Source organism: Mauremys reevesii, linkage group 2 (assembly GCF_016161935.1).
Source record: "Mauremys reevesii isolate NIE-2019 linkage group 2, ASM1616193v1, whole genome shotgun sequence".
Taxonomy (NCBI): Eukaryota; Metazoa; Chordata; order Testudines; family Geoemydidae; genus Mauremys; species Mauremys reevesii.
This window is the reverse complement of record NC_052624.1, coordinates 80,602,139-80,629,706: the sequence shown is the minus strand read 5'-3', so window position 1 is coordinate 80,629,706 and position 27,568 is coordinate 80,602,139. Positions and strand designations below refer to the sequence as shown.

Here is a 27,568-nt window from a genome sequence, read left to right as displayed (position 1 = left end):
GTAATTAAGAAGTGGGCAGCATATCTTCCATAAATGTAAACAAACTTGTTTCTCTTTGTGATTGGCTGAACAAGAAGTAGGACTGAGTGGACTTGTAGGGGCTGTTGTGGAAAATTAACCACACCGTTGATTTTGAAGCAGACAGCCTGAGGCCCTTTTATTAGAATACGAATATGCATATAAGGAAAGTCAGCATGGCCCCATGCAAGGGGTTAGCTGCCTTGTCTTCAACAGATTTTTACCAAGCTTATAAAGGTTAAAACCGCAAATTAGCATTTACTTAAAATTCCCTTATTTGGGAGTATCAATTGTAACATTAGCAAGCTACTTCAGTTTTCTCCCATATATGGTTTTTCCTTTCATTGTTTCTGGGCAGTTTTCGTTGGTAGTCTGCCTGCCTTTGGACCCCTGCTTGCGGTTACTTCTGCAAAAGCTCTTGCTAGACTTGCTAGACTCTGCGTATTACAGCTGGGCACCTTAGGGCCGCTTGGTTCCTCTTTTCTGCTTTACTTCCTGGTGCCCTTTATACAGACAAACACATTTTGCAGAAGTATTAAACCCATTGCTTATATATGCTAGAAGGGCAAGGGGTTAAGGCCTACAAATTACACCAAGCAGCAACGGGGGGGCGGGGGAGGGGTTTAAGGTACGCTTAAAATTCTGGACCTATAAGCGGGGTGGGGGGATATTTTCCCTATCAGGGCTAAAGTTTTACATTGTTTTGCTTTTGAGTGCAGTTATGTAACAAAAAAATAAATTTGTGAGTTGCACTTCCATGATAAAGAGATTGCACTACAGTACTTGTAGGAGGTGAATTGAAAAATACTATTTCTTTTGTTTATCGTTTAACAGTGCAAATATTTGTAATAAAAATTAATATAAAGTGAGCACTGTACACTTTCTATTGTGTTACAAGTGAAATAGATATATCTGAAAATGTAGAAAAACATCAACATATTTAATACATTTCAATTTGTATTCTATTGTTTAACAGCACGATTAATCATGATTAATTTTTTTTTGAGATAATCGAGTGAGTAAACTGCGATTAATCTACAGCCCTAATGTGGACAGATGAGCACATGTTTTGGTTAGTGCTGAGTAAAACTGAAACTTAGACCCTCCCAAGGTTTGTTTAAACTAATATTGTGCACCACATATTAAGCAAAAACACAAAACCAAAGCAGCAGGATAAAATAAATGTTATTTATTTTTAGAAGCGTACATGAAATGTCATGATAAAGTAAAAGCACTGTTTTTCTCACAGCAAAATATGTATGAGTTTGACACTAGTTTAAAGAGTTTATACTGGTTTTTGCACATTAAAAAACCATGTGAGTTTTAGGGCCTGATTCTTATTTACAGTTAAGTTTCTTTACACCACTGTGGTAGTGTAAAGGGGCCTTAGCATAAGTGAGAATCTCCCCCTTATAATTAGATCTTTTTCTTTCCATAGCAGACATTTAAAAATGGAGTTGTACAATTCTCTTGTGAAAACACAGTAGTAGTTAGCACTTTATCCAATCTAACATAGCCATCTATCTAGATCAGCAGTTGTCAAACCGGGGTCGCCAAGGGCTGCCATTAGCCTTGCTGGGGCCTAGGGCCGAAGCCTGAGCCCCACTGTTTGGGGTCAAAGCCAAAGGGCTTCAGGACTGTGTGTGGGTGGGGGGGAGGTTGGGGGAGGGGCCTCAGGTTACAGGCTCCCTGCCTGGGGCTGAAGCCCTTGGGATTTGTCTTTGTCTTTCCCACCTAGAGCGGTGGGGTTCTGGCTTTGGCTTTGGCTCTGACCCCCCTGTCCAGGACGGCAAGGCTCAGGCGGGCTCAGGCTTCGGTCCCCCACCTGGGGTCATGTAGCAATTTTTGTTGTCAGAAGGGGGTCTCGATGTAATGAAGTTTGAGAACCCCTGTGCTAGCTGTTTATATTGTGTTCATCACCATGGAATGCGAGCCTCTTGCACAATTAAACTAAATCCAGGTTAGTGGTCTCCACAATTTTTGCAGTGGTTTTCATGTTCAAAGTACTTTTTGGTAGATTATTAACTAATTAACTACACCTGTGTGAGGAATTATTATCTTCATTTTATAATCAGGGAACTGAGGCCTAGAGCTGGTAGAACTTGTCCAAGACCACAGAGGGAGTAATTTTCTTTTCAGTTGATGTCCCTCTCCCTTTTTGATGCTTATATTAAATTTATTAATCAGAGGAGTAGTCTGCTGTAAGAAATGATGTCCAATTAACTATTGTAATTTTTACAGGATAGATTGCAACTAAAACATGATAGTAAGATATTACCATCCTTAAAAGATATGAAATAACTGAAAAAATGTCACTAAGTAAATTGGGCTTCAAGTTATTGGTAGCAAGCAACATTAATTTTATCTAAACTTGATGGATTCACTATCATTTCAGATACACTATTGTGAAAGGCATTTCTAATATTCTTTTTTGTTGCTTAATTGATGTGCTTTATTTGCTTTTGGTAGGAATCTGCTACTCTTTAAACATTTGAAAGAACAGAATATGTTTAGTGGTTAGGGCAAGTAACTGGGAGTTAGGAATCGTTGGTTCTTTTCCTAGTTCTGTCAATGGCTTCCAGTATGACCTTGAGCAAATTACTAACCAGCTGTGTGCCTCAGTTTTTCTTGCTGTAAAATGAGGATGATAATGCTCAAGTACCCAACAGAGGTGTAGTTTGGGAAACTTATGAATTCATAAAAAGCTTTTAGATCCTGGGATGGAAGGTACTTTATAAATGCAAAGCATTATTATTAATTAATAGTAGTAGAGTACCACTAGCGAACCTTCACTTCTGTATATCACACACTTGCATTTTGACATAATCAGCACATCTTGAATCACTTCTGCCCTGTGTAAGATGAGGAACAAATATGTGTTATCCCATAGGAGACACTGAGGGCTTGGCTACACTGGTGCTTTACAGTGCTGCAACTTTCTCACTCAGGGGTGTGAAAAAACACCCCCCTGAGCGCAGCAAGTTACAGCACTGCAAAGCGCCAGTGTAAACACTGCCCCAGCGCTGGAAGCGTAGCTCCCAGTGCTGTAAGCTAATCCCCATGGGGAGGTGGAGTACGTGCAGTGCTGGGAGAGCTCTCTCCCAGCACTGGCGCTGTGACCACACTCACACTTCAAAGTGCTGCCACGGGAGCGCTCCTGAGGCAGCGTTGTGCAGTTCTAAGTGTAGCCATACCCTGAGAGGAATTTCAGGGCTAAACTGTGGAACTCATTTCAACAATAGATGCCCTGTTTAGAACAAAGGAATACTGAAGTCCACCAGATGACAGGTGGTTTGGTTTGAGTAAAGACTGGGAGTGGATGGGCCATCACACAAAGTAAAACTATTTCCCCATGCTTATCTACCCCCCACAGTTCCTTATATCTCCTTGTCAAGTGCTGGAAATGGGCCATTTTCATTACCAGTACAAACAAGTTATTTTTCTCTCCTGCTGACAACAGCTCACCTTAACTGATCACTCTCCTTATAATGTGTATGGTAACACCCATTGTTTCATGTTCCCTGTGTATATATATATATCTTCCTTCTGTATTTTCCACTACATGCATCCGATGAAGTGAGCTGTAGCCCACGAAAGCTCATGCTGAAATAAATTTGTTAGTCTCTAAGGTGCCACAAGTACTCCTATTCTTTTTGCGGATACAAACTAACACGGCTACTACTCTGTGACCAATTACAGAATCTCCATTAATTTGTTCAAAATTTGGGTTGTTTGCTAAAACACAAACTCAAGAATTCTTCTGAGTCTATACATTTAATTAAACAAAATAGATTTTTGGAAACAAAAGGAAAGAAATAATGATTAAATTGGTGCATATAAGTTTAAGGGACAGTGCTTTAATATCTTCCTTCTGTATTTTCCACTCCATGTATCTGATTAAGTGAGCTGTAGCCCACGAAAGCTCATGCTGAAATAAATTTGTTAGTCTCTAAGGTGCCACAAGTACTCCTATTCTTTTTGCGGATACAAACTAACACGGCTACTACTCTGTGACCAATTACAGAATCTCCATTAATTTGTTCAAAATTTGGGTTGTTTGCTAAAACACAAACTCAAGAATTCTTCTGAGTCTATACATTTAATTAAACAAAATAGATTTTTGGAAACAAAAGAAAAGAAATAATGATTAAATTGGTGCATATAAGTTTAAGGGACAGTGCTTTAATATAAGATAGTGAACTCAGACAGTTTAATTAAAGTGGGCTATTGTCTCATTAGAATTGGTAAGGCAAGCCCCATCTTTTCATGGACTATGTATATATATCTTCCTTCTGTATTTTCCACTCCATGTATCTGATTAAGTGGGTTTTAGCCCACGAAAGCTTATGCCCAAATAAATTTGTTAGTCTCTAAGGTGTCACAAGTACTCCTCGTTGTTTTTATATGAACATTATTCACATTTGCAATAGCTAAAAACATTCATGAGATATCAGCACTCATATTTCAAGTCATAAGCCAACCAGTAACTGTGTGAGGCTGGGAAGACCTCTCCCACAGGCAGAGAATAGCGTAATTGTCCATTATTGAGGTTTTATACCTTCCTTTAAAGCAGAGTGTTATCCGCTGTTGGGAACTAGGGTATGGGAAAAGATGAAAAAAAAAAAAACCCTTTCCCAGTAATATGAAGTAATTTTTTTGTTTCTACTTGTTTTTGAATGGAAAATTGTGAGGTTGAAGTTCTGATGAGCAGGCTCATCTGGTGATGTACCGTTGCCTCAGAATTTGCACAGCCACACAAAGAATCCTCTCAGTAAACAAACAGGAAAGACTAAAGGAACACACTAAGAGTCACATCCTCTGTCAGTGTAAATTGAAATAGGTCAGGAGCTACCTTTACACTAGCTGAGGATCTAGGCCTTTGTTTTCTGTTGCTTTCAATTGTATTACCCTAGTGGTATAAGTCTAAAACCACACTATATAGCTATTCCACTGTTGAAGAAACATCTTGGTTTAACCAATTAATATTAATCACAGTTCAAGGAAAGCAGCAACTTTATTATTCTTGATACGAGTTTAGTTGCTTGTTCAAAAATTAAGGTTATTTTGATGTTCTTATTTTGTGGAGGAAAATATTATTTTTGTTTTGAAAATTAAGTCTGTCAGAGACAGATGTGCTGAACGGAAATAGTTAATTTAAATTAACTATAAATGTAGTATTACAGGAGGAAAATATATGAATAGTGTATACAGAATGTACTTTGGGTGCAAATGTCTTCTGTTTTGGTTTTTGAACATTTATTGCAAGAAAAATCTCATGGAAGTGCTTGAGAGTTGAGAACCACTGAAATATTATTTTTTCCAATTTGAGCTACTGTTAACAAGACCCTATATCCTGCTTTTTCCAGAAATGGCCCGTTTTTTCACATGATATCTTGGTATCCCAGGAACTTCTTTTTGAGACACCTGGGATATATTGGTTTTTCATTTAATCAGTCAACATGCTCAGATTTTTTTCTTTATAATAAAATGTTTGTTCAGGACATAGTGCCATACTAAGTTGAATTTGCTCTGTGTTTACCTGGAGCAAACAATCCAGTGGAATGAGTGTTCAGTGTGATGAACAAAGTCTGGAATGAAAAGAAAAAATTCTGATGAGTTTATATACTATCAGAACTGTTCATTTGCTCAAAGTAAAAGTTAAGGCACCTGTTTATTGTTTCATGATAGATTCACTCAGAACATTAATATTTTATGGGGAAAAATCTTCCAAAAATATGCATATGTTGCTGTTGAGTCAGAAGCTGGTAGTAGTGACACCAATATACTTTTAAAAAAGTATAATTTTGTCTTTTGAGTGAATATTTTGCACTCTTAAAAATATTGATAGAATAGTGCCTGATTTTTCAGCTTGAAAATATGAGCATCTTAGCTATCATGAAAATGTACAGATGGTCTTTTTTGCAATACGTATCCTTTATTTCATTATCCATAATGCTCTGTGTCAGTCTTTATGGTTTATCATTAAAACCATAGAAAAGGACATTTTCAAATGCATATTTCTGACTGATTTTGTGCTCCCATGTGGTCTGAGCTAAAGCCCACTGAAGTCAATAAAAAGTCCCCCATTGACTTCAATTGGCTTTAGATGAGGCCAACGATAACAAGCCCCTACAGATTACTTAACACATGGATCATTGACTAAATGACTGCTGTGGAAGCATCATTTTCAGCTATATTTGATCTGTCAAGTCAGAATGCCTAAGTTGTGTGCATAGTCTGTCTAGCCATATACTAAAATCAGTTCAGAAAGTTTGTTGAACAAAATTTACCACTGCCTTTCAGAATGAAACAACACCCTCTTTCAGTTATTGTTTCCAAAATACCCCAAACCACTGACTAGCTTATATGAACTGGAAGGTTCAGTTTAAAAATCAGGGCTTTGGAGCAGAGCCCGGAGCAGCTCTGGAGCAGTGGAGCTGCAGGTTTTACCCTGGAGTTTGCTCCAGAGCTGGAGCACAGCTCCAAAGCCTTGTTAAAAATATAAAAGTTGGTTTTGAGTTACATAAAGGCAAAGCAAGAGCAGAAACCACAAACTTCACAATCCTCACTCCTAGCATTTAAAAATGTATTGAGATTTTGATTTTTAAAAAAATTCTGTAAATTTTCAAGCCTGAAGGGTAGACCTTCAGCTTAGTAAAGCAAAAATTTGTGCGTCTTATCAGGGGTCCCAGAATTAATGAATCACAGCCTATATATGAGGGAAGGGCACTGGTATGAAAATTATTGCTAATTTTAATGTCAGCTAAAGTCTATAAAAGGAACAAGAAGGAAATGATGGTGGGTACCCACACTCTTCTTAGTAAAGTAATCAAGCTTAAATAGGTTGACAAGTAAATACTATTACCATATTTGGTTGCAATAATGGGTTCCAAATGCTACAGGAATAAACACAATGTAGGTCTGAGAGGACTTGTTGTTCCTGTTCTGTGCTCTGAAAGAAGGTACTGAGTCAAGTAGGTTTGCAATTTAAAAGGAGTAATAAAAACATATACTGTATATACTTGTTCATAAGCCAAATATTTTTGGTAAAAAAGTGATGCATCAAAGAGTGGAGGTCAGCTTATAAACAGGTCTACACCAAAATTTGATGATTTTAAACTCTGTGGAATCATTGAATTGAATATCTAATACATTGTCATTTTGATGTGAACAGCGAATGGCAAACCACGGCCATAGGGAGCTGAGGAGCTCCGTGCCTGCAGATGCTCCAGGTAAACAAAACGTCCCGACTTGCCAGCGGCTTACCCTGACAGGCCGGGAGCCAAAGTTTGCTGACCCATTTTTTGATATTAATACTGCAGCCTTTTAAAGTTGCAAAGGCTTTGTTTAGTGGACTAGATTGGCTTGAAAGGAATACTAAAAGAGCAGTGCTGCAGATCTGCATGACATTTGACCCATGCATTGCACAAAATGCTACACCTTACAAGCCAATCAGAAAAAACACAATGAAGGATAGTACTATAGTACTGGTATCAGTCCACTACTGCGTAATTTGATCTCTCCATGCATTTCTGCCAATGGATCTCATAAGTCTCAAGCCAATATGAAAATATAACGTGCAGAATCAATGGAATCCCCCAAAAAATTGAAATAGCCTGTTATCCCCACAGATATGCAAATCTACAGGACTGCTTTGAAATAAACAAAGAACAATAATAATTTGACAGTGATAAAGCAGGTGACATTCCTATACAAAGTCCTAAAAAATCTATAAGTACAATAATAATAATCTATTTTCATACTAGTATTTAAAATGAACAACTTTGAAATCAAAAGAAAAAGGTCTGCTTATCATGCAGTGTTCAAACTTAAAGTTGTTGAATATGCAGAAGCAAACAATAATTGTGCCACTGCTCATGAATTCTGTATCAATGAGAAGCAAGTAAGAGAATGGTGAAAACATAAAACGACACTAAAAGACATGCCAAGAAGCAAGAAAAAATGTCCAAGGTGCAATTCATTTCCTGAACTGGAGAAAGATCTCAATAATTGAGTTGTTGAATGTTGACAAAATGGGTACATTGTCACTAGAAATGGAATTTGTCTGCATGCTCTGCAAATGTTGAAAGACGACAAATACGAGTCATTAAAGCCATCAGTGTTTGTCACATCAAAGGTTTGGTGTTCTCACTTCATGAACCATCATAGTCTCTGTCTTTGTCAGCGAACAAAGATAGCACAAAAACTGCCGAGAATCTGGAAGAAAAAAATCGACTCTTTCCAAAATATCAAAAGGAATATGCATTTGAACTGTCACAAATAGGAAATATGGACGAAACACCGATGACATTTGATCTCCTGAGCACCATAACAGTAACCAGTGTTGGTCAAAAAACAATTTAAATTAAAACCACTGGCCATGAAAAAATCCATTTTATGGTGGTTTTAGCGTGTTTGGTAAATGGATCAAAGCTCCCTCCTGTTGTTATTTTTAAAAGAAAAACGTTGCCTAAAAACATGAAATTTCCTGCTGGTGTCATCATACGTGCACACAAAAAGGGATGGATGGATGAAAGTGGGACTACTGAATGGCTGGAAAAAGTGTGGAATAAGAGACCAGGAGCACTTTTCAAGAAACCTGCTATGCTCGTTGACGACATGTTCAGGGCACACAAGAAGGATGAGGTGAAAAATGTGGCCAAAAATATGAAAACTACTTTGGCTGTAATACCTGGAGGCTTAATTTCAGTTCTACAACTGCTTGATGTCTGCCTGAACAAACCCTTTAAAGACAGGCTATGCAAAATGTGGTCTGAATGGATGTGATCAGGCACGGCGAAGTTGACAAAAGGCGGGAATCCTATGAAGCCCGAAATCAATCTGGTCGCCCAGTGGATCAAGGACGCATGGGTGTCCATTCCCTCGGAAATGATAGAAAAATCATTTAGGAAATGCTGTATCAGCAATGCACTCGATGGATCAGAAGATGATGCCATATTTGATGATAACACAAGAGAGGCTGATGATGAGAAGGAATCTGAGTCTGAAGACGACACTGCCAACATCTACGATCACAATGCAGGTGCCGCTGTGACTGAAGCTGAGTTTAATTAACTGTTTGGTGAATCAGAGACTGATTCAGACTTTGAAGGATTTTAAGACTTTTTAAAGTCTCATATTGTTCTAAGTTACTTGTTTTAAATATCCATTTACCGATTTTAAATATTGACTGTAATTTTGAAGGTGAATACATATTTGTTCAGTTATTATAACAAAACCAGGTTTTTCATTAGATTACATTAAAATAATTGTAGCAAAACTTCTGAGTGTTTCTTGTGACGCCAGCTTTTAAAATATAGCAGTGGTTGGAAAACTTTGGCTCCTGGCCTGTCAGGGTAAGCCGCTGGCAGGTCGGGACATTTTGTTTACTTGGAGTGTCTGCAGGCACAGAGCACCTCAGCTCCCAGTAGCCGCGGTTTGCTGTTCTCAGCCTATGGGAGCTGCGGGAAGTGGTGCCACTTCCCGCAGCTCCCATTGGCTGGGAACGGCAAACCGACCATTTCCTGCAGCTCCCATTGGCTGAGAACGGCAAACCGCAACCACTGGGAACTGAGGTGCTCTGTGCCTATGAACGCTCCAGGTAAACAAAAAGTCCAGGCCCACTAACGGCTTACCCTGACGGGCCAGGAGTCAAAGTTTGCCAACCCCTGAAATATAAGGTCGGCTAATGAAAGGGTCATACAGTTTTTGCTATTTTTACCTATCCATCTTGGGGGGTCAGCTTATAAACAAACAGGCTAATGAACGAGTATATACGGTACTCATATCTAGAGTGCTGATTTCCAGTGGATTAATTAATGTGTGTACACCACTTTGAAGATATTGGCCCAGTTTCCAATACCAGTAATAGTGATGTAAAGCCAGAATAACGGAGAGCAAAATCTGGCCAATGAATGCTGTGTAACAACTAATCAGTTTATTAATTGCTTTGAAATCCTCTGATGGAAGGTTGGACAAAAATACTTATTATTATAGAGATTACTTGATAGCAAATGCTATAGTAAAATTTTCATAACAGCTTTGACAATAAACTGTTTACAAACACTTATAACTTCCTAAAAACATCACCACTGACTCCTGGGATTCCCTCTTTGTCACAATGTCAGAGATTGTGGTGGGTCAGGACACAAGAGAGATGGAGGGGAAAAGGCTCCTGGTACCCTCCTCAGCCTTGAGGTTCTACAATGAAAGTTTTAAATAGTCAAAATAAAAAAAAGTGAATGAATTTTCTTTTCAAGTTTGGGTGCCTAGAGTTAGATACCTAAATAAAGCTATGATCCAGCAAAGCACTTAAGAACATGCTATATTAAAAACAATTCCCAAACCTTGAGGCAGTATAGCCTGGTAGATAAAGCACTAAAAGGGACTTAGGAGACCTGAGTTTTATTCCCTACTTTGCCACTACTCTGGTGTCAATAGGGATGTATGGGTATAAGGGTGGAACTTTAAGACAATTGAGTCAATTTCAGATTTAAACTGGTGTAAATGAGAGCAGAATTTTGCTAATTTTCATTCATTAGTTGCATGCGTTTAAACTTTTGATGTCCCTCTGAATGTCTTCACATAAGCAGGAAACATTCAAATATCAAAAAAGTAATGCAAAGGACAAATGAACCAAGCTTACCAATGGTACAGGAGCCAGGGGTATCGCCTTTTGCTTCTAATAAAGTAAAAGGAAAAGGGAAAAAACGTTAATCAGAGTAAGAACTCAATGAGTACAAATGGAAAATAAAGAAAACCACATCACCACCACTCTGTGATTCCATGTGATCATGCCAAGACATTACAAAATGGCGATTATTGTTGGAGATGTTTTCTAATGTGGTATTAGTTAGATATTTTCCTTGTGCTAAGCATGGTTGCAACCATTTCTTTACTTTAACCCTGCTTGGTGAATCTAAGAGTGAGTCATTTTCTCCTTACTCACATGGCTATGAAAATGATTGAACAATAAGTAGAAAGTGACAAAGGTACCTTGTTACCATTGGTATGAAAGTCTGTGGGGCTACTGTAATGTAACACTCTGTACCTCAAAGCAGCACCCTGGAATCCCCATACTCACTCCTGTCATAATTATGATATATTTCATACAAAACATGCCATATAAGATATCATGTGAAAGGTCATGATCTGCTGAAACCCAGTGTTCTATCCAAATATGTATATCATTACTGTGTATGAAGTTATGGGATTTTGCTGCATGGTTGTTACTGAAATATGTTGTAAGTTTGAGAATCTCTACTGCTAGGTGGTGATCCACTCCCAGCAGGGTGTTAAGCAACCATTAATCAGCAGAAGTTGTAAACAAGGGGTTTACAATACTGTAAGAGGGCTGCACAAGCATCACAGGATGAGGGATTGCTCAACTCTGTGACTCAGCAAAGCCCACCAGGACATGTCTGGGCTAGTGTTTTCCAAGCACATGGACTGAGGATATAAAATTGGGGACAGTGGCATCATGCTTTGACCTTTCTCCTCTCCCACCTACGCTGGAAGCAACAAGAACACTGGGAAGAGAAAGACTTGAACTGAGGAGACTGGTTTTAGGCTTAAAGGGGAAGCCTGTGTATGAAGAACTATAACTGACCTGCAACATCCAGTGGGGTGGGAAAACTGCTTGATTCAAATACTGCCTAGTCTAATAAGGTTTAAGATTGAGACTGCATGCTTACCTTTTATTTTCCTGGGTAACCATCTCTGACCTTTTGTGCCTCCCACTTATAATAACTTAAAATCTATCTTTCTGTAGTTAATAAATCTGTTTTATATTTTACTTAAAACCGTGTGTTTTGGTTGAAGCGCTTGGGAAATCTCAGCTCAGGTCACAAAGGCTAGTGTCTGTCCTCTCCACATCGAGGGAGGGGCAGACTGGGTAATGAACCTACACTGGTCAGGCTTCTGCCCAGGGCAAGATGGTATAGCTCTAGGGGTACAAGGGTGTGGAGTACAAGGGGGGGAACTGACTGGTGCCTTTCTCTGTGTGATTCGTGAGTGGCTCATTCAATCTAGCTGGGTGTGGAGCTCCACATGCTGTTGTACTGAATGATAACAGCGCCCGGAGGGTTTGCTGCTTGTCACTAGCAAAGCATTGTGGGAGATAGCCCAGGCTGCAGAGTTAAGAGGGCACAGCGGTACCCCAGTTCCAGGTTGTACCCTGGGGATCCAGTTACAGCTTGGAATGGCTATTCTTGCAATTAAGGGTGTGTTAATTCTTGGGCTGTGTGAACACCGGCTGTATTGGTTCATAGTGAGTTTTGGACAATCTTATATTGTGTGAGTTGCCTGGTTTCATGACCTCCAATTTAACTTTAGGGTTTATGGGAATCTGAATCTCAAAGCTAAAGTTCACTTGGCAAGGTTGTATTTGTTACAAAACTGATGACTCGTTCAGATTTTCCTTCCCCTCCCTCTGGTCACTTGTCTTCTGGTGGAGCAGATTCAATAGCTCCTATCAGCCTCTCCTATTTAGGGTCTTCAGGCAGTGGTCAGCAGGCTTACTCTTGGCTCTTTGATATCTGATTAGTCTGCCTCACCTATTCCATTTATTCAGTGAGCCAGCAAAGTAGACCTGCTGAGTCTAAATTTTCATTATCAGGCATCTTCTGAAGAATTGGTGTTCTGCTTGCCTTTACCCCTTTCTGCAACAGTATAAGTGGAAAGGGCTTGTGCTTCCTCTGCTATTAATACCACTTGGTTGGCCTTAAAACCCTGGGTGGGCTGTTGAACTCATGCCCCAGAATGCACTGGGCTTTAAGAATATCCCCACTCTCTCACAAGTTTGGAATTTCGTTTCTTAACATTCATCTGCTTGTATTTCTTCTGTGTCACAGTCATCAACTCCACCACAACTAACTGTGAAGTCACAAATAGAAGACTGTGACTTCAGATGGAGAATAACCAGCAGATCCAAATGAACTATATTAATGCAAATGTCCCCTGAAATAAAAAGAAAAAAATAGATAATGCCTGAAAAGAAAAAAAAAAGAAGAATTGGTTCTAAATAAATTCGCTCCCCCTCCAATAAAAAGTTTCTGAGGATTGTTAATAGCATTCTAAAGTTTTAACCAAGCATGGAAAAGTCAAAGACATTTCCTGCTTTGACGATCAAAATTCCTAACTAAATTATACTTTATGAAAAATACCTGATACAATAATAAACCTGCTAAAAATCTGCACTTATTTTATTAGTTTGTAACAAATATGGATGAATAGTTAATTCCTTTCAAACAAATAGCTGATAAATGAAACTACAGGGCAAGCTACTAAGAATGAATATATCGAGGAAATGTCAGCCATTGGACTTACCAAGATAACAGGGAGATGAATAAAAGAAAAAAAACAATGAAAGTGGGGATGGAAGAAGGACCATTGGGGAGCTATGATGTTACTTGATCTAAGAGGAACATGACAAGCGCATAGAATCACACTTTTTCATGCTCAGATGAGGAGTATTGGGGATGCAGTTAAGAAGGCACCTTAATAAAACAGTATTAAGCATATGTACAGTACAAAGGAGTACTTCATCACTTTTTTGAGGGCAAGTTCTGCTCTAGAACTGGTGTAAACCTGAGGTAGTACCATGTAGCCAAAGGATTTAGTCCACATTTACAGTAGTATAATTAAGAGCATAATTTATTACTTTGTGTTTTTATGAATTAGCTCTTTCCACCCCTGCATCCACCAACAAAGTTAGCAGAATGATTGATAGAAGAAAAATATCAAATATTGTGTTAAGTCTTTGTTTTTGTATTGCTAAAAAACAATGGTTCATCTTACCATCATTTACTAACATTGCATTTAGAAGCAAATATTGTTATAAACTACAAACAGTCCAGTTTCTGCCAAATAATGTAGGACTATTTTTTTCTTTGCATTACAAGCTTGGAAACACAGAAGAGACTGAAACATCTAGTTAAATTTAACTTGTGGTTTGAGTTGGTTTCACACATCAAGACACCACCCAAATCCATCTGTTAGCAAACACTGTTGCAAACCCACTTCCATTAAGTTGCAAACCCACTTCCATTAAGGACCCGTTTTCAGTTGCTCATACTTTCTGAAAAATTATCCTTTTAGTTTGAAACTTTACATGCTTGGTCTCCATCCTTTAACAGGAAAGGGAGAACAACCCATTGAGTGAATTTTGTGGAAAATATTTTTTTCCCCCAACATAAAAAATGACTCATGTTTTTTGGTTTACTCACACAATGGTCAGTCTTTCTAGCTGCTAAGTGTTCTGGTCCCGATCCACAAAGTACTTAAGTGCTTTCTTATATTCTGAACCAGGGGTTGGCAACCTTTCAGAAGTGGTGTTCCGAGTCTTCATTTATTCACTCTAATTTAAGGTTTCGCGTGCCAGTAATACATTTTAATGTTTTTAGAAGGTTTCTTTCTATAAGTCTATAATATATAACTAAACTATTGTTGTATGTAAAGTAAATCAAGTTTTTAAAATGTTTAAGAAGCTTTATTTAAAATTAAATTAAAATGCAGAGTCCCCCAGGACCCGGGCAATGTGAGTGCCACTGAAAATCAGCTTGTGTGCCGCCTTTGGCATGCATGCCATAGGTTGCCTACCCCTGTTCTGAGCTATAATATATTCCTGCACAATGTAAATACCTGTGGATGATACGATGCTATCTACATTACAGCCTAGATAATAAGACAAAGGGCAAATTAGAAATGCATAGCTAGTTAGCGACACACACATATATGTTACCTGGGAAAAGGTTCTTTTAACTAGTTTTCTAATTACTATATTAATTATGCCACAGGTCACCTCCATTTAGACTCAGTTCATGTGACAAGCTTCTATGCCTACATCTAAGGCTTTCAAAAGCAGAGAATAGTAGAAAAATTAGGTCAAGGAGAACAGAATGCACAAAAAGTCAGGATGGTCATTTTCTCTGCCTCCCCACTTAGGAATCTTCCCACATCTGCTGCTTGCCTGATAAAACTATCACGTATGCTTTCCTACAAAGACTCCTGCCATTCATAACATGCCAATTGCTAACCAAGAAAAGCATTATGTGATCACCCAGAATAAATAGTAAAAACAAAACTAACATTCTGGGTAGTGGTCTCAGAAAACAACAGAAAACCACACACTGTCAGCCTAAAGATAGAAAGTGGAAAATAAAGGCAGCATCAGCAGATGTTTCTGGCAAAACAGCTCTCTCAAAATAAGAATTTAAAACAATATTTATGATTCTAGTGATATGGGGCCCAGTCCAAAGTCCACTGAAATCATTATTTTGCCATTGACTTCCATGGGCTTTGGATCACACCCACGTAGTTTGACGTGGTGAGGGGTTACAATGGTATTAATGTTACTGTCAGGGAGGAAAATATAAATCATTAAGAATAATCCCAAGAAGCTGCTTTCTCTGCTTGTTTTTCATTTCCTGAGCAGATGCAAAGAAAGGCAGGAGGGAAGAGTTCTTACCTCTAGGCTGTGGTAGGACTAAGGGCTGTTCTTTGGAGGTTACTTCAGCCCAGTGCCCACAGCCTCTTCTGTGATTCCCCTGACGTGAGGTGGAGAGTAGATTTTCCATAGCTACAGAACCTCTTGCTTCACTCCTTCCCCAGCTCCTTTGGCTGCTCCAGAAGGAGCTCCCCTGGAATCTACCTCCATGCCACACTGGGAGCACCTACTCCTAATTCAGGGGAACGGCCCTATGCAGATTAGTTCTGTACTATTCACTTCCCAACCACTTTGTAGGAATGGTGGGTACTTCAGAATCTACTATCACATTTACAAATAACAGGAACTGAATGGCTTGGGGAACTGGTAATGTATTATGGAACCTTTTAGCATTAAGTCACTGGTGTGAATGGTATTCAGGCTAGTAGTGAATAACAATTGCTTCCATCTGAGTTTGCTTGTTCAATATGCTGAACATGGTTTCATCTCATTTCAGTTCTTTATGGCAAAGGTCAAGGAGGGGATTTTCTCAAGCACCTAAAAGTGCCTTAGGAACATCAGTTCCTAAGTCATTTAGGTGCTTCCAAAGATCCCACTCCAAGATTTAAAATAAATAGGTGCCTAAAGTTAGGTTCTTATGTCCATGTTTAGGTCCCTAAATAAGTACCCCTATTTTTCAGTCCTTAGCATCCAACAGCTTCTATTGAACTTTAGATTCTTAGTGCTCAGCATTTCAGAAAATCACACCACTTATTTAAAGACCTAAATATGGACTTGGGAGCCTAACTTCAGGCATCCAGTTTTGAAAATTTTGGCCATTGTGTCCAGGTCACAAAACCACTGCTGCAGCTGGCACTCCTGTTGGCAGTCTGGGGGAGCCTGCATTGCTACTGTACTTTGCATTCATTCGTTTCTGCACCTTTTATCAGCACAGAATTCACTAAAGCCTTTTTTTAAAATCACAGTTAAAGATTTTGACAGAACAGACACAAGTTCAAGAGAAACAAACTTCTTTTTAAGATAAATTTGTTAGTCTCTAAGTTGCCACAAGTACTCCTGTTCTTTTTGTGGAAACAGACCAGCACGGTTGCTACTCTGAAACTTCTTTCTGATCTCTGTTATTCAGTTACATAACAGCATCCAAAAATAAATACTTTCCAAAGTGTTTTTCTTACCACTTGGCCACATCTGACTCGATATCCATCATGCAGAGGAGCCAAATCTGTCAAGGAGCACAACCTGTATTTGTGTTAACTGAGCAGAAGCCATCTGCTTAGCTTTCCAGGGACTAAATCAAATTAGTTTCACTTAGGCTGACACCACTGCTGTTATTCAGGTCTAAAGGATTTTTGTTTAGCTTTGTGGTCACATAAATCCTCAAGAGGGAAAAGATAGATTGGTTTAAAAGTGACAGGCTTCCTTTTGCAATTATTTTTAAAGCTCCAAATAGTTTTTGCCTGTGTGAAAATATTATTCATTACACTACGGATGTCAAAATAGTTCAACTTCTGTCTAGCACATGCAAATGTTGGGCACCCTCTGTCTAACATAAATTCTTCTGAGGATTGACCCCCGTGCAGCTGCATTGACTTCACTGGGGTTGCATGAAGAGTTGAACTTGGTTCCTGCTCAGGCAACGGGAGCAATCGTATAACAACATTTAATCTGATTTTAATTTAATAACTAAAAAAGGGGATACCAATATGTGCATACATCATATGGGGCCAGCTCATTTTTACTCCTGCAATTTGTGGGTACAGTCTGGCACTCAAAAGTATTTGCAGACACAGATAGGTATATAGATGCCTAAGTGAACCAAACTGTGCCTGTGATTAATTGCAGGCATAAAAACTAAGGCTGATTTTAAAAATGTGGCCCTATATAGATAAAGTAAAGATGCAGAAAAATGGCTTATTCATTGTTCCTATTTATTAATATATTTAATATGTTATATATTGGCACTATGATGAAGAGCTCCCTACAAATGCATAGAAATATGTAAACAAATACATAAATATGTTTTCAAAATTAGGAAAATTAGCAAATATCTTGTTGGAAAATATAGTAGCCAAGGAATGGGATAGCCCCATGTTGCAAATAGAAATATGGTGTACAGCTAAAATTCCCAGTGATTACTTAAAAATGCAATTGCAAATACAGTGAGCACACTTGAAAGGTTAATTACATTTGGAAAGATTAGACTAGTAAGAAATATATTCCCCATATTTAAAATGAGGAATAACAATGGAGTCGGTAACCTGTTTCCAAATGGGAGAAGTATTTTAAATAAGACTACTCTAAATCAGGAAATACTTTTTCCCTTCCTAAGGAATAGAAAGAAATTTCTCTGGGACATCACAATCTAGTGTCAAGGAAAGGAGTGTCATGTCTAAAATACAACCTCATGATTTCAGCGCAGGATAAGCAGGGATTAGAGAATCGGGGACTTCCCTGGCTTGTTGAAGCCCTGTTCCCTAAGAACTCTCTTCTCCTCTTTGTTTAGTGAACAGGGTTCCACAGGAGGAGCTGGCATCTGACTGAGGCATTATGGGAGGTTCCAGCTTTCCTCTTGGTATGTGGACAGGCAAAGCACCTGATGGAAGAAGAACTACTGTCCCAGCCTGGAGGAGAGCTGGTCAAAAAATGCCAATTATTTTTCATGGGAGGTTTTGGGGAAAAAAAAAGTATTGTTTACAATTTCCCACTAATTTTTTTCTGGATTTTCAACAAAAAAAACCCCAACATTTTGAAAAATGGCTTTGGTTTAAAAATGTTCAATTTTGGTAATTTTTTTTTGAATTTTTTATACAAACTTTTTAAAATGTTTTTAATGAAGAATTTTCAGTGTATGGCTTTTCATGAAAAAAAATTAAAAAACTGAAAAATTTTGACCAAAATGAAAATTAATTGAAAATTTTCAGTTTGGTTGAAAAGCCATTTTTTCATCAAGAATATTTTAATTATTAAAAACATCAGCCAGAATCCATCTAATTGCATTATCTTCTGCAGGAATCTCTGCTTCCCACCTCCTCCTCTCCTGTGATCAAGGAGAGAAGGGAAAATGGAGCTGTTTCTCACCTTGAGGGGGAAGGCAGTGGAAAAATAGAAAATAATAATGCCACCTAGCTCTGATGCAATACTTTTCATCAGGCGAACTCAAAGTGCTTTAGTTTATCCCTATTTTACAGATGGGGAAACTGAGGTGCAGAAAGGAGCAGTGACTTGCTCAAAATGTCACTTGTAGATCTGGAAATAGAATCCAGGTCTCTTGTATCCTTATAAACTCTCTTTTGAAATACTCAGTGAATACCCTACATTTTAGACAATGTTTTCTGAGCAAAGATTTTTTACTCTTCTCCCTTCTTATTTATTTGGCTGCCAGTGCAGATTGTCTGTTCAGGTCAATGACAGCATTTAAATAAATGCAGCTGGGGAGCTACAAGGGTGTACGCTTGCACAATCCATACACAGAACACACACTCATATCCTTCTCCTTGGCTGGCTGTGGGCCTGCTTGGGAACACAAACTCCTTTAGAAGACTTTTCTTCTCTTGTTCCCATTCACACAAAGTGCAATGCAGCCTCTTAACATGACATAAGCCTCGTGATGACAGATAGCAACAATGGTGAGCTCCTTCTCTGATTTTGATCTGTTTTAACTGCTGAGGATAAATTAGGGAGAAGAGAGGGACTGGAACAAAGCAAGACCTTCTCTGGACATGAACATCTTCAGTAATTAGCAAAGGTGGCCAAAATGTAATGAAAATCAAGTGCAAGGTGAACAGATATAGGGCTCAGATTCTCAACTGTCCAATAGAGCAATGACTGTTTTACACCAGCTAAGGATCTGCCTTATGGGTGATCATGACTTGATCACACTTAGAATGTGCAAGCATAGTAAAGTCCAGACTAGTAATATGTATAATTGGTGCTTTAATAGGGCCAGTTTCACGAACCTGAAACAATTATGAGCCATATCAGTTGGGAGGAAGAATTTAATCAGAAAAATGTGACTGATAATTGGGAGTCATTTTAGAATACTTTACTAGATGCCCCAAAAGCCACATTCCCACAACTGAGGAAGAAGGCTGTCCTGGTTAAAAAACTGACATGCTTTAGAGGGGAGGTGAAGCTACTGTAAAAATAATATATAACAAAAGAAAGAAAGGGTAAGTTGATAGTAATAAATATAAACCAGAAGTTAAGAATTGTAGAAAATTGAGACGGTAAGCTCAGGGACAAAGGAAGAAATCTATGGCCAACAGAGTTAAGGAGAGTAAGGAGCTTTTCATGACAATGGCATTGGTCCATTACTAGATGGAAATGGTAGAATTATTAATAATAATGCAGAAAAAGCAAAAATGTTCAATCACACTGGAAGCTCATGTTCAGCTAATTATCCACCACTACCACCAAATCTTTTTTAGAGTCACTGCTTCCCAAAGATATTTGGGGAAAAAAAGAGATGATGCAGTGTCATCATATGGTGATGATAAGAAAACTTTCTATTCCACTAGTATCTCTAGTCTAGAGTATGTTAAACAGAAGCTACTACAGTTGGCCATTTTTTATTAACACCAGTACAGATAACTTGCATCCAAGATGTTTAAAAGAGCTGGCTGAGGAGCAAGCTGTATCATTAATGTTGATTCTCAATAAGTCTTGGAGCACTGGGGAAGTTCCAGAAGACTGGAAGAAAGTTGGTATTACACCAATTTTTAAAATGGGATGACCTGGGTAATTATAGGCCTGTCATCCTGACATGGATTCCAGGCAAGATAATGGAGTGACTGATACTGTACTTGATTAATAAAGAATTAAAGGAGAGTAATGCAATTAGTGCAAATCAACATGGGTTCAGGGAAAATTCTGTCAAACTAACTTGATATCTTTTTTGATGAGTGATAAAGATAATAGTGTTGATGTAATAGGCTTCGCTAAGGCGTTTGACTTGGTACCACATGATATTTTGATTAAAAAACTAGAATGGTATAAAATTAACATGGCACACAATAAATGGATAAAATTCTAGCTAATTGATAGGTCTCAAAATATAACTGTAAATGGGAAAACGTCATTGAGCAGGTCTGTTTCCAACAGCATCCTGCAGGTAGTAGTTCTTGGCCCTTTGCTATTTAACATCTTTATCAGTGACCTGGAAGAAAACATAAAATCATCACTGGTAAAGTTTGCAGATGACACAATAATTGGGGGAGTAGTGAATAATGACGAGGACAGGTCACTGATTCAAAGTCGTCTAGATTGGTTGGTAAAGTGGAACAAAGAATGTAGGTCATACTTGCAGGATGGGGGACTCTATCCTAGGAAGCAGTGACTCTGAAATAGATATGGGGGTCATGGTGGTTAATCAGCTGAACATGAGCTCTTAGTGTGATGCTGTGGCCAAAAGATCGAATGCCATCCTGGAATGCAGAAATGGGATTCTTGTGTAGGAGTAGAGAGATTATTTTATCTATGTATTTGGCACTGGTGTGACCACTAATGGAATACTGTGTCCAGTTCTGTTGCCCACAATTCAAGATGGATGTTGATAAATTGGAAAGGGTTCAGAGAAGAGCCATGAGAATGACGAAAGATTACAAAACATGCCTTATAGTGGTAGACCGGGGTGGGCAAACTACGGCCTGGGGGCCGCATCTGGCCCTTCAGACATTTTAATCTGGCCCTTGAGCTCCCTCCAGGGAGCGGGGTCTGGGGCTTGCCCTGCTCCAGTGCTCCAGCCGGGGAGCAGGGTTGGGGGCTTGCCCTGATCTGCATGTGCCTTGACTCTGTGTGGCTCCCGGAAGCAGTGGCATGTCCCCCCTCTGGCTTCTAGGTGTAGGGGCAGCCAGGGGGCTCTGCATGCTGCCCCTGCCCCAAGCGCCACCTGGTTGTGCCTCTATGTAGGAGATGGTAGGGGGACATGCTGCTGCTTCCGGGAGCTGCTTGAGGTAAGCACCACCCAGAGCCTACATCCCTGACCCCCTCCCGTGCCCCAACCCCTGCCCCAGCCCTGATCCCCCTCCTGCCCTCTGAACTCCTTGGTTCCAGCCCGGAGCACCCTCCTGCACACTCAACCCCTCATCCCCACACCAGAGCCCACACCCCCAGCCAGAGCCCTCAGCCCCCCCAACCTCCAGTTTCATGAACATTCATGGCCCCCCCATACAATTTCCATACCCAGATGTGGCCTCAGGCCAAAAAGTTTGCCCACCCCTGTGATAGACTCAAGAAACTCAATCTATTTTGCACAGCAAAGAGAAGTTGAAGGGGTGACTTGATTATAGTCTATAAGTACCTATATGGGGAACAAATATTTTACAAAGGGCTCTTCAATCCAGCAGTCAATGGCTGGAAGTTGAAGCTAAACAAATTCAGACTGGAAATAAGGTGTACCTTTTTAATGGCGAGAGTAATTAACCATTGGAACAATTTACCAAGTGTCGTAGTGGATTCTTCATTACTGACTTTTAAAATAAGGATTGGATGTTTTTGTAAAAAAAATCTGCTCTAGGAATTATTTTGGGGACATTCTATGGCCTGTGGTATACACGATGATGTCAGACTAGACTATCACAATAGTCCCTTCTGGCCTTAGAATCTGTGGCTTGCGGGTCCGCCTTCTCGCAAATAGCAGCCCTCTGTACACTTTCCCAAGTACATTTTTCTAGGGACATAAAACACATGGGAATATACTCATTGCAGCTAAGGATGGAACCAGATTGCTGGCTTGTATAATTAAAAAGGTTGTAGATGAGTTTTTAAACTAAGGGCTGCAGGAAAGCTGACAGGTGCAGAGGAGCACACAGTTTTGACAGAGACATCTTTTAGGGGAGGATCGATTAATAGGGATTCTCTAAATCCTAGTAAGAAGGAGAGGATAGAATTTGATAAAACACAGGTAGGAGCTGAAGAGAAGCAGTCAAATGAAAAAAGAGTCCCATTCAATTACATGACAATGTCAGACAGCTGAAAAGTGACAATATTTGTAAGTGTTTGTATACAAATGCTAGAAACCTAAAAACTAAGATGAGTAAACTTGAGTGCCTGGCATTAAATGAGGATATCGATATAACAGTCATCACAGAAACTTGGTAGAATGACGACAATCGGTGTATACAAAATAGATAGGAATGACAGAGTAGTTCATGCTGACGGGGTAGTGGCACTACATGTGAAAGAAAGCATAGAGTCATATATAGTAAATATGTTAAATGAATCAATCTATACCACAGAATCTCTATGGATAGAAATTCCATGCTTGAATAATAAGAATATAGCAGTAGGAATACACTAAAAACCATCTGACCAGGATGTGATTAGTCTTTGTGAAAGGATTCAAGAGTACAGAGAGGCTATAAAAATAGAAATCCCAGTAATATTGGGGGATTTCAACTATCCCCACATTGACTGGGTACATGTCACCTCAGGACAGGATGCAGAGATAAAGTTTCTAGCCACCATAAATGACTGCTTCTTGAGCAGCTAGTACTGGAACCCACAAGGGGAGACACAATTACTGAATTAGTCCTAAATGGAGCACAAGATCTGGTCCAAGAGGTGAATACAGTTGAACTGCTTAGTAATATTGACCATAATATAATTAAATTTAACATCCTTATGAGGGGGGGAAATACCAAAGAAGCCAACCACAGTAGCATTTAATTTCAGAAAGGACTACACAAAAATGAGGAAGGTAGTTAAATGGAAATTTAAAGGTACACTCACAAAAGTAAAATGCTTGCAAGCTTTTTAAAAACACCATAATAGAGGCTCAAATTAAATGTATAACTCAAATTAAAAAACATATTAAGAGAACCAAAAAAGTGCCACCATTGCTAAACAACAAAGTACAAGAAGCAATTAAGAGGCAAAAAGGCATCCTTGACAAACTGGAAGTGAAATCCTACTGAGGAAAATAGACAGGAGCATAAACTCTGGCAGGTCAAGAGTAAAAGTATAATTAGGAAGGCCAAAAAAAGAATGTGAAGAGCAACTAACAAAAGACTCAAAACCTAACAGCATAAAATCTTTAAGTACATCAGAAGCAGGAAGCCTGCCAGTCAGTGGGGCCACTGGACAATTGAGGTGCTAAAGAAGCACTCAAGGAAGATAAAGCCATTGTGGAGAAGCTAAATGAGTTCTTTGCATCGGGAGATTCCCACACCTGAGCCATTCTTTTTAGGTGACAATTCTGAGGAACTGTCCCTAGCCTCAGACTGCCAGAAGTTGGGAATGGATAACAGTGGATGGCTCACTCGATGATTGCCTGTTCTGTTCATTCCAGCTGAAGCATCTGGCATTGGCCACTGTCAGAAAACAGGATATCTGGCTAGATGGGCCATTGTGGCCAGTCTTATATTCTTATTTTTTATGTTGTTCCCTATGCCCTGCCTGATCATGCTCCATCATGGCTCCTCTCATGTACTGCCTGTGAAGAGAGCTTTCTGAAGGTTTTGGGGAGATACAATATGCATGGTGAACAGGGGCGGCTCCAGGCCCCAGCACGCCAAGCGCATGCTTGGGGCGACATGCCACGGGGGGAGCTCTGCCGGTCGCCTGCGGAGGGTCTGCTGGTCCTGCGGCTCCGGTGGACCTCCCGCAGGCGTCCCGAAGCCGCGGGACCAGCGGACCCTCTGCAGGCACGCCTGCGGGAGGTCCACCGGAGCCGCGGGACCGGCAACCAGCAGAGCGCCCCCCGCGGCATGCCGCCCTGCTTGGGGCAGCGAAATGTCTAGAGCCGCCCCTGATGGTGAAACGTGCATGCTATATTCTCCTTCCTCTATGTAGCCGTTTTGGTGCACCAAGAAGTGCAGTACCCATAGGAAGCATAGTCAAGTTGTTTGTTGTTTTTTTATGACTACTCTTCCATCACAAAGGTATTTCTCAAATCTTCATCTTATGTAACCAAACTGAGACTAAATATAGGGGGTGGAGGTTGGGTTTCAGAGGAGCATAGAGCAAGATGAATTTCAGAATAAGCTGTCTTTCCAAGGCATCCATTTATGCCATCAGATATGCTGTTCAATCCTTTCCGCTAGGAACTACCAAGTTCTTTAGGGACAGATTTTTGAAGGGATTTAGGCACCTAAAGGGATGTTCAAAGGCATTTAGGAGCCTAAAACTCATTGATTTCAATGGATAATAGGCACCTAGATGCTTTTGAAAATCCCACTAGGAGCCTAAATACTTTTTAAAATCTGGCCCTTTCTTTTTTGGTAAGGTTGAGGCATGAATGAATCAACTTTCCCTAAAGATGCTAAAATAAAGGGAAAGAAAATGCCTCTACACCACTCTCTGCCCCCACCTTAAAAGCAAAAGGGTGATGAGAAGCCTAAGTCTCTTAATGATCTGACAAGATTTGAAATAAATTTTAGGTTTTAGACAATCCCCTGAAAACTGAGTGCACCAGAAAGCCTTGTAGAAACCCTTGGGAACCAATACGAGTTTCACCCATCTTGAGTAAATCTATTTTTTTCCTCTGTAATTGTACCAATAGGTGGCGCAATGTGACTTTCTGGTGGTTCCACCCCCTCCTTTCTTCATATTGTTTTCCACTCTAGATGCCTGATTAGAGCAAGAATGCCAAATGAAATCCCTCAGAGGACTCTTTTAGCCACCCTGCCACACCACAGTCATAAATCTTAAGAGGTAATAGTTTAATAATGTGTTATGGGCACATGTGCAGGCAATTAATTAGATGCACACACAAAATGTTAGTTTTGATTGGGGTGTGTGTTTCAGGAACGTATTATTGAAAATTCAGCCCTACAAGTCTCTCGCTCAAGATCACACTGAATGTCCCTGCTGTCTTGGTGCTTGCATAGTTTGCACAGCCTCCTTCTCTTGGTCACAAGGCCAGGGGTAGGCAACTTATGGCACATGTGCCGAAGGCGGCACGTGAGCTGATTTTCAGTGGCACTCACACTGCCTGGGTCCTGGCCACTGGTCTGGGGGGCTCTGCATTTTAAATTAATTTTAAATGAAGCTTCTTAAACATTTTAAAAACCTTATTTACTTTACATACAACAATAGTTTAGTTATATATTATAGACTTATCGAAAGAGACCTTCTAAAAATGTTAAAATGTATTACTGGCACGTGAAACCTTAAATCAGAGCGAATAAATGAAGACTCGGCACAGCACTGCTGAAAGGTTGCCGACCCGTGCACTAGACATTTGCTGATTTCTCATTGACTCTACAACACTTCTGAGAGATCTGAGCTTGCCTCTTTACAGGTTTGAAGTGGATGAGTTGCCCTCATAGGAAATATTCCTGTACTGCTGATAAGCACAGAAAGAAGCAGAAAAGTGATGTCAATAAGCAAAGTGGGTGACATAGCAGCTTTTTGGGCCTACTTGTCTCAACAGCTGTGGTTAAAGAGTTTCTTGTTTTTTTGATGTTAAAAAGTAATAAATAAAGAGCTAATTTTCATCTCCAGAGCGAGCAATTTATGCAGTCTCCTAACTTTTCAAAGATATCTAATGGCTGGATCAGGATCATTTGCCATATAAACTGGCTCCAGATGGTGTCACTGGCCCTGTATGGTGCATATGAGGGGTGGAAGGTAGCCACTCTTGTATGTGGTTGGGAGCTAGAAGATGCTCAGGACAGAGCTGGCTGGGAATTTTTTAACTGAACATTTTTTCATTGGAAAATGAACATTCCTCAAAACAAACCCTTTGGGCAGAAAAGGGGCAGTTTTGATTAATTTCTTGACTTAAAAAAATTGAAAAAAGTTTCAAATTTGTCTAAACAAAATATTTCAACATTTTGTAAATGAAAAAGTCCAGTTTGGGTTCAAAACAACTTGATGTTTAGAAATTTAGTTAATTATAGTATAAAAAATTAAAAATGATCAAAATCAAAACTAAAGATTTCAAAATGATGAAAATGAACTATTTCAACTGACCGAAACTAAAATTATTTTGGATTTTTGGTTAATGAAAGTTTTTGAGATTTTTAGCTTTTCATTCCAATTTGGGATGGACCATTTTTTGCAATCTTGAAAATTTTCACAGGACAGGAAACCCATTTCCCACCCAACTGTAGCTCAGAGCAATCAATTGATGCAAATAAGCTTCTACCCACCCAGCAGCTCTGCACAGATCTTGATGTTTTCTTTTGTCGGAGTTACTGTTAGGGTGGGGTGTAAGAGTATCTGGGGAGAATAAAGGTTATGAACTACCTGTCCGATGGATAAAATATGGGATTGGCGTCAGGAGATATGGATTATATTTCTGACTCTGCCACAGACTGATTGCCTAACCTTGAGCAACTCACTTAATGACTCTGAGGCTCAGTTTACTCATCTGTAAAATGGAGATAATCTTTACTTACTTCACATGAGTCTTGTGAAGCTTAATTCATTAGGGGATTTTGCCACTTGTAGTTGTGAAGTGCTTTATTCTGTGAGTAGTCCCATTCATTTCAAGACAGAGGGTGGGAGGTAGCAGAGGGGAGATATAGAAGCAGAGGAGGGCAAGGGGATGGGATATGTAAATGGGGGAGGGGGACAAAAGGCAGGAATGGGGGTGTTATATAAGTACAGAGTGGGAGGGAAACAGGAGCTGAAGTTGTGCTAGGGCTGGATGGGAGCAGACGGGTGTGGGTTTGAGAAGTGTGGGGGTGTGGGTTTGAGAAATGCACAGAGAGTGGGGGGCAGGATCTGGGAGAAGGAGATTGGTTAGGAACAGAGGAGGAGTGGGACAGGAGCCAAGGGCATGGAGTTGGGGGTTGGATAGGTGCAGAAGCCAACAGGTCGGGGGTGCATAGAAGCAGAAGGGAAGAGAGGCAGAAGTGCGAGGAATGGATAGAAGTAGAGGGGGGCTGGAGACATACTGAGGGCACAGGGGCAGAAGGATTTATAACCACTGCCCTCCAAAATCTAGAACTGAACCCCAAGAGGGTTGAGTCTCTGCTGTCAGCAAATAGCTGTGAAACCCGCTGACAAAGTGTGTGTCTCATCTCCTTCTAAGGGCTGGTCCACATAGGATACCAGCCTACTACTGCTACCTTTTACTCTGTGAACTCGAATGGTAGAGGTCCATGCTGTGGATCTAAGGTCTGATCTGTGCTGATGACCCAAGGCGGGATCAGTATT

The 27,568-nt window shown here is 39.8% G+C and overlaps 1 protein-coding gene across 14 annotated transcripts in view; it reads right to left on the bottom strand.

Annotated features, from left to right (window-relative positions):
- Window positions 1–200: 200 nt before the first annotated feature.
- The window catches only part of FYCO1 (FYVE and coiled-coil domain autophagy adaptor 1), a 221,008-nt gene continuing 193,640 nt past the window's right edge, over window positions 201–27,568 (bottom strand). For 9 of the 14 annotated variants that reach the window (XR_005593566.1, XR_005593563.1, XR_005593571.1 and 6 more), the window contains 5 exons: window positions 10,664–10,699; window positions 10,108–10,218; window positions 6,884–6,970; window positions 5,558–5,606; window positions 201–521 (listed from right to left, as the gene is read on the bottom strand). The gene's annotated coding sequence lies outside the window, so the exon portion shown is untranslated. Of the gene's footprint in view, window positions 522–5,333; window positions 5,607–6,883; window positions 6,971–10,107; window positions 10,219–10,663; window positions 10,700–27,568 lie in introns of those variants that run through there. The other 5 variants (XR_005593569.1, XR_005593560.1, XR_005593559.1 and 2 more) reach the window with 5 other exon arrangements.